The following is an 8,153-nucleotide window of genomic DNA, read 5'->3' on the forward strand; positions in this document are numbered from 1 at the left end:
GTCTGTGGTTCTGCTTCAAGGGTAGACGAAGCAATGGACGTCTTGCGGACAGACCACTCTGCTGTAAACGGCGTCGAATGGTACGCGCAGACACTGGATGATGCGGTACAGACTGAATGTGCTGTGCTATGGTTCGTGATGTGGCTGAGCGATCCGTCACTGCCATACGCCTGTCATCACGTGAAGTGGTGCACTGAGGTGGATGCGATCGAACACGTCGGTCCGTCGTACCCTCCTGCATCCAACGATCACATATCCGCATTACAGTTGTTTGGTTTCGTCCAACACGACTACCGATTTCCCTGAAAGATAATCCACAATCTCGGTAGGCCATTTTCCTTCCTCTGTCGAACTCGGATACTTGATCAAAAGATGATCGCTGTTTTCTACGAGGCATAATTGATCGTTTTTTTGAAAAAACCACAAGAAAAACACAATTGCCGTACTTCAAATCGTCGAAATCTCCAAGCCTTAAATAGCGCTTTGAAGTGGCGCCACAGGCGCGCGTGATGTGCGTCTGCGCTGAAATTCTAATCATTTGCATATCTCACCTCCGCTAATGCATGTTGTAAATTTCATATTATTTGCATGCTTCCTTCAGGGTGTTGCATTTACGGTGGCCAGCAGTGTAGTATGACTTTATTCTTTAAGGGTAGACGAACTTGAGGAAATGTCATTTTGGAAAGAATGTCTAGGGCTTGGGTGGCCTTGTTCCTGATATAGTGAATCTGCGAACCAAAAGTGACGGGCCGGTCCAGTATACAACCTAGGTACTTCACTTTTCTTACTGGTTCCACGGCCACTCCACCGATACAGAAAGGAGCGTGTCCTTGTGAACCAATTGAATTGACACTTGCTCTAGTTCATCTCTGAATGCGACGATTTCCTACCAGAGGTACGGGAATATCATCAGCACAAGGTCACAAGACTTGTTTAATATAACAGAAGTTAAATTTAAAAATTCTATAAATCTACTGGCTTAAAAATATATGCATAGACAAGATTCATAGTTTAAACATATACAGGATGTCTTTAAAATTAAAAAAAAAGTGTGAAAATTAATAAAAGCTGAAGAAATTGCTATATTTGAATTCAGTTTGCGAAAAATTTATTCAACAAAAGAAGGACTTTTTGGTGCCGAAAAGTTTAAATTTTTGTCGATAGAGGACGCTGCACGAAAGCAAATAACTGGAAACATGCTCATCAGAGTCCTGTAAAATCAGACTGCATGATAACAGATAATTTCTGCATTTCCTTCTTACTGGCAAGTAGGATAAAACATTATTAGTGATTATGTTTTATCTCAACCAAAAATCATCAGCTGAAGATTTTTGAACGTTTCGGACACAGAAGTGATTGAAAAAAGGTTTAGGTCCAATAACTCGCTGATCTAATTTCCGCTGAACTAATTTCCCTGGTTCTGAATCGACAAAAATTAGAACTATTTTTTTATTTACAAAAAATAACATCCTCCTTCCTTTCCCGCAAACCGCATTCAAGTATATAGATAGATAAGATAGATAAATTGATTCAAATAGCAGAATTCCTTTAATTTCCATGAATTTTTAAACTATTTACAAATCCTCAATGTCAGTGATCCCCAATTTGACGCACAAATACGAGCCGATCTCCCCGTTAAAACAGTTTTGCCACAGAGAGCAACAAGCTCAGATCGACAAAAGTGATGGCAGATGGCACCACTACACATACCAAGCATTATACGGAAAAAAAACTTCGCACTAGGTTCATAAAGCGTGAACGCACATTGCAACATGTACCGATTCGTTAGAAGTTCCGCAAAGGAATATCGGCGAGGTGCATGTATGGTGCATGTATTTTAGCAGTAGTGATTCATCAAATACATTGATAATTACTTAAGATAACTAATTCAAGCACTGATAAATTCACGATCTGAAATTGACTTCATTTACATATTAATAAATTCATTCGAGAAAAAAGTCACATCAGCTCATAGTGAATGAACGAGCACAAATATTTGCATTCAATAAAAACTTGTTCGCAAAACGAATACTAAATCTAAAAAAGAAATAGGCCTATTCACATAATAAATATATATTTTTTTCAATCTGATTTCAAATGCGAGTCCTGATGAATTGAATCCGAATTTGATATTTCAATATGAAACTGATCATGGAAAATCCTTCGTCTTATGTTTGCGAACCCCGTAGAATAAAGTAAACTTAGTTTCCTATAACTATATATAATTTTTTTCCTTGTTTTTTTTATTGAAAACAAAAACCAACGTTTTGTATCCTTATTTTATTTTTCTCCTCCTTTGGAGAATGAAATTTCAAGCACAAATAACAAGCGTTGCTAAATTCAAGTGCTTCTTTTCACTTTTTTTTTATTGTCTGAACAAACTGAAGATTCTTCTGTTTTAAATTGTTTCAACCTCCCAGCATTAAGAGCATTCGCTTCTTAAAATTTTCCAGATATCCAGCTAATAACGAGAGGATCAGGAATCTCTATGAAACATCGCTCGGGGGCTGGAGACACAGAAAAATAAATAAATAAAATAGAATAATCTAAAGACTTGAAACGAAGCCTGGATCATTTTTTATTGAATATGTAAACACGGAGAAATTAAATTACAAACAAAAAAGAAAACATTAGCAAACACTGCGCGGGTGTATACACACACACACACACACAACAACAAATTTAAATATATTCATTTTTTCTCGGATGGTATAGTATATACAAACACTTACACAATTTGATATTTTTAAAAGCAGAATATAAAAGCAATAAACGGGCGCTTCTTCTTTTCAAATGTAGGGAACCCCCGGTTCGAGATTAGAATGTTTTAGATCTTTCTCTTTCCGCAAACTACATCGAATAATAGCTAAACATATGTGAAGTTATCTATATTTCTATGGGGCTATTTTGGTGAATTGATTTTCACTTTGTATTGGTCTGATATTGCGCAGAAATCCGAGCGATTTTCTGGAGAGTTTATTTTATGGCGGGTGATTTCATAACTTCCCCTTGCCGCATTTTACCGGCAGACCATTGAGAAGAGAGGCATACTTACAATTAGAAAAAAAATCCAACCAGAGTGTAGATCTCAAGCAAGTTATTTAGGTTGGAAGGGTTTGTATACTTATCGAAATATATAAAAAAAATACCTTCTTGAATGGACATCCTGTTCTCAAAAACCCATTTAGAAAGACGTTCCTCTGTCATTCAGGAGCGCAGCAGGAAATAGTCTACCTTTCCAAACGCAATATCCACTGAGATATTGGAATTCAAAAAGCAAAAAAACAGTTGAGAGCAGCGAAAATGAGGTAAAGAGGCGTTGTCCGTTAATTTATGCCATTCTTTAAAAACATTTCTCCGATATCAAAAATATCTTCGTGAATATTACACTTGGAGAGACGTGGATTTATTTCTTCTCTTACCTAAAGGTAAATATATGTGATATTTGTAACTGGATTTTACAGCACAGAGTGTCCGTATAATAAGTTGGCATTTTAATTTTGATAATGCATTTTTTAGAAAATTTACAAAAATTCAGTGTGTAAAACTATTTAGCATCGTACCATAGCACATGCAATCAAAAACGTGTAAAAAATTGAAATAAATCAATGGTTAAATACTAGTTTTATTGATATTCCTATTAGAGCATAACGTTTCACCTTGTTAAAGGTTTCGAGAGCCCCCTTTAGCGAATTACCATTTCAACAGGACCAAACGCCAAGAATACGGTACTTCACTTTATTGCAACATGAAGAAAGTTATACATAGAATCCATGTACTTTAAGGGAAGCGAGTTGTGAAATTCCTAGTTCAGGTTCCAGCTCGCGGCAAAGAGTGTCATTCGGTTTTTATATTTCGATTTTTCCATCGATACAGATATATCTATCTATCTCTATTCTTCCACCATCGAACTGTGGCCGCCAGCACCATGTCCGCCTGTGTGAACAGTTGAGAGAGCGTTGGGCAAACAATTCAAGTTGACCAACACGTGCACACTTCTTCCATTTCTCTCTTTTTCTTTTTCCATCGAGTGAAGAAAAAAACTCAACGGAACGAAAACTTTTCTCGACTTTTTCCTTCCGAATTTTCGGTTCGTGACGCGAAAAAGTTTTCAATTTTTTTTTCTTTTCTTTATTTGCACACGGCCCAAAGAATTTTATTTTTTACGGAATCCACAATAAACAGGAACTATAAGCAGGGGGTGCATAACTTTTCCAGTCTCCGGACTATACACTTGTATATGTTACGGTAAATATGATGAACCCCGTTATTACGTGTAATCTCCGACCATTTTGCGGTGTTTGACAAATTTCCCCACTTTTTATCACTTTTACCAGTGATTACGCACCATACCCAAGCGCCGTTGGCAAATACGACGAATGATTGACTGAGGTAGAGGCATTTTATCATGCCGTAACGAGTCTATAGACTCCTATAAATTTTTCTGTTCGATGCTGCTCCGCACGACCTGGATGGAGAAGATAAGAAATTGTATGTGATACAGTTGGGTTGTGAGTGTACGACACATCTCTTACGTGTATAAGAGATGTGTCAATAAAAGCCTAGGCTGTACTCAGAGATTCAGTATATATCAACGCTTTAAAAAATACGAATTTGATAATCCAACCATAAATTATCTGGGCCAATATTTGACACATGTTGCAACTCCCCACCTACACTAGAGTACGTATATAAACATGTTCATTCCAATGAATTACAATGGCAATGACGTTTAGAATACATCAACAGCATCAAATAATGGTACAACTCTAATTAACGAAATAAAATGCATTATATTTATCAGATTTTATGTTATTTCATTTAATGGAACATTTTGAATTAATGGAAAATATGCTATACACTAAACTTAGATTAAAAATACATTTGAGAGTAGATACTGGCATCCAAGTTGTCTTTAATACGTACACTTAATTATTTTATTTTTGTTCTCTGTTGAGCCAATAGGGAGCACTAATTTTCCTCTTGAAAAGTAAAAATATTAGGAATTGTGATCATCGTAATTAAATATAATTTTAATTCCATTTTTTATGTCTGATTTCTTCGAGAAGCTTTATTGATATTGATCCTTCATTAGTTCTCAACATACAAAGTACACCAATGTTGTAAAATGAGAATTGGATTGTGCCCGAATATATTCTCTCGAGTCCATCGTCTTATCCATTAGGCCACAAGGACACTAAATTGCTTTGGATTGTGCTCAGCATAACTGAATACCCCGCTAAAAAATTATGTGCTGGAATGGTTCACATCCCTTTGAGCGGGGCCAACTGCATATCTAGGAATTTTTTCCGATTCAATAAAACTACCTTGGAAAAAAATCATATCACCTATTTAATCGCAACATTACAACATTAGGTCATCCCATGGTCGTCCTAAGTATTTATCATGTTGCTTGTATGATACTATTCTATTAGAGCAATTTTCGCGGCCGGATGGAGTCGCTTTGTGGGCCACATTTGGCTCGTGGGGAGAGGTAGTGCAGCTTTGCTGTTAGGATAAGTATAAAATTCATGTATCGACAATATAAAAATTGCCCATAGCGACAGGCTAATGCCACCTCGTTGGGCATCTCGCCTGTTGTGACCTTGTACTTGCATTTCTATTTAATATTTCAATTATGGCTAACGATTCATATCTATTTGCGCTCATTATCTTCGAAATGGATGTCCATACACGTAAATTATTCAGCGATACGATATAAGATAAAATAATTAGACAAAATTAGAGACGATATTTTATTGCATATATTCTTAGCGATTCAATGTAATCAAATATTAACTACCTGATTCATGTCGAAAGTTTTTATCCCACCTTAACGCTATAACGTGATTTTGATAGTCCTTATCGATCTCAGAATTTTTGATTTCAGGTCATTATTGTGCGCCTGATTATTTCCCGCTAATTATTTTGCAGGTAAACAATCCGCTAACGATTCAGAGAAGCGATTTTATCAGAGAAGGAAATCTAATAAAATCTCTTCTCCGATCTTCTTTTAAAGGGAAAAAGAGCGTTTGATTTTTGATGTAATAAAAGATCACAAGAGGGAGATAAAAGTTATCTAATTAAGGAGAAATTACTTGCCAAAAACCTAATTACGGGGGAAAAAAGGATTAGATTTGTTCAATTTCCAATCATAAAGTTCTAAGAAGTACAATTTTGTCGGAAATGAATCTGAAAAATGAATATATTATTTATGCTTAATGTTTGAATATGTATTAATGGGTATGGCATTATTATACACACGAAAATATTTGTCTCCTAAAGTATCATTTATCAGATAATGGGATATTTCTATGGCTGATTTCGATAGGAACTATTATTCTTCATGGATGCTATTATCTATATATCTGATTACACAGGGAAGAATGAGCAAATATTCCAAATTTACGCGTATTACTTAGTACTTACGTAAATCTTACCGCACATTAAATCCAGCCATATATCGCAATTCAGCAATTTCCAACCAATTAAATCGAGCGAGAATTGAAGTCGCCATCTACCGGTGGTCGCTCCAGGATAATAATAATATATATATTTGAATACTTATTTACTAATATTCCTCATAAAAACATCATAAATATCTGGGATAGTTTATTTGTGAAATATAAAAACATTACTAACTTGGAGAAAAACTCTTGGAATAATCTAGTAAAATTTTGCATTTTCGAAAATTACTTACATAGTGGCATCGATATATTTAATCAGATCAAAGGTATACCCATGGGCACTTGCTTCTCTAGTGCTTTTGCAAACATTTTTCTACATTTCCACGAAACTAAAATTTTCACTAAACATAAAATCATGGGCTTTAGATACATCGATGATCTCATTATTTTTAATTTTAAGAATTTTCTTGATCTTACCGGTAAAATTTACCTTACGGACTTGACACTCAACAAAACCAATCACAACCCCCTATCAACGGACTTCCTGGGTCTTAAAATTTGCTTATCTAATTACATAGCTTTCATCGGTATTTTCGACAAACGGAAAGAATTTCAATTAAAAGTCAATTTTCTGACTAGATCAGAAATGTCATATATATATATATATATATATGTCGTTTCCCACGAAGCTCAAGCCACGTACCTCGATCTGATCTTTCCCGGCATTCCTGAATTTGATCCTCCCTACTTAAACTGAGCTGTAAAATAAATCCGAGCATCAAACAAGAAAATGCGACGTTGAATGAAGCATATATCAAACAAAAAATACTAAAGGAGAAATTGATCCTCAAGTGTATTCATCTTGTCGGAAAAGAACTATTGTGGATACAATGTAATGGAGAGATAACTATATATTGACTAAATAAACTGCTAGCAACGTATATAATGCCGGATTATCATAGGCGTAAACTTGTATCCTGTACATGAGCCCAAGCCACTCAATATTTGCCACTATCTCTATAAGAGATATAAAAATATTGGATTTGATCCCCTCTTCCACAATATTTTTGAGCCCGCCCAATATTTTCAATAACTTCCCTCCTTTGCATATCGCACTTGTTATCATTCGGATTTGATTACACACTATTCAGTTTTAAATCCTGTCTGTACGAAATTGTTCTAATGTACGATCCCTCAAGGAAAGGCGCGCATAGAAAACAAAGGTGGAAAGAGGATTTCGAGTGAAAAACGTGACTTTTTAAATATCTACTCATACAAAAAATTCTCTAGGTTACATTCTTATCTCAAATCGGCGCAAATACTTGGCAAACAAAAGAATGGTATTTGTATTTGTTTCGTAGAACTTCCGACGTAATATTACGTCAGAAACACACTGGACGGGTTAATTCTAGGATTCGGCCGTATAACGATCTATATCACATTCTTTTGCGAAATCGGGTTTGTGACTGAATAACGTTCTGTGAAGCTTCTGTTATACGTTCCTTAAGCATTTAAGCGATTTTTAAAATTCTCGTGAACCGCATTATGACTGTCACAATAGAAATCACTGAACCTTCTAGAAATTGAAGCCTATTTTCAAGAAGGTTATTTTTTCCGATTGCGGGAGATGATAATAAACCCCCCCCCCCTCCCTCTCCCAAACACCGAAAATAATAATAGTGAAAAAAACAAGAAAGAAAAAAGTTTTCTCTTTTATTTAACTGCACTTAGAACGGGATGGAGAAA

Source organism: Pholcus phalangioides, unplaced genomic scaffold, assembly GCF_987345545.1.
Source record: "Pholcus phalangioides strain wild (caught in Gottingen) unplaced genomic scaffold, Ppha-v1.0 ptg000010l_1, whole genome shotgun sequence".
NCBI classification, from domain to species: Eukaryota; Metazoa; Arthropoda; class Arachnida; order Araneae; family Pholcidae; genus Pholcus; species Pholcus phalangioides.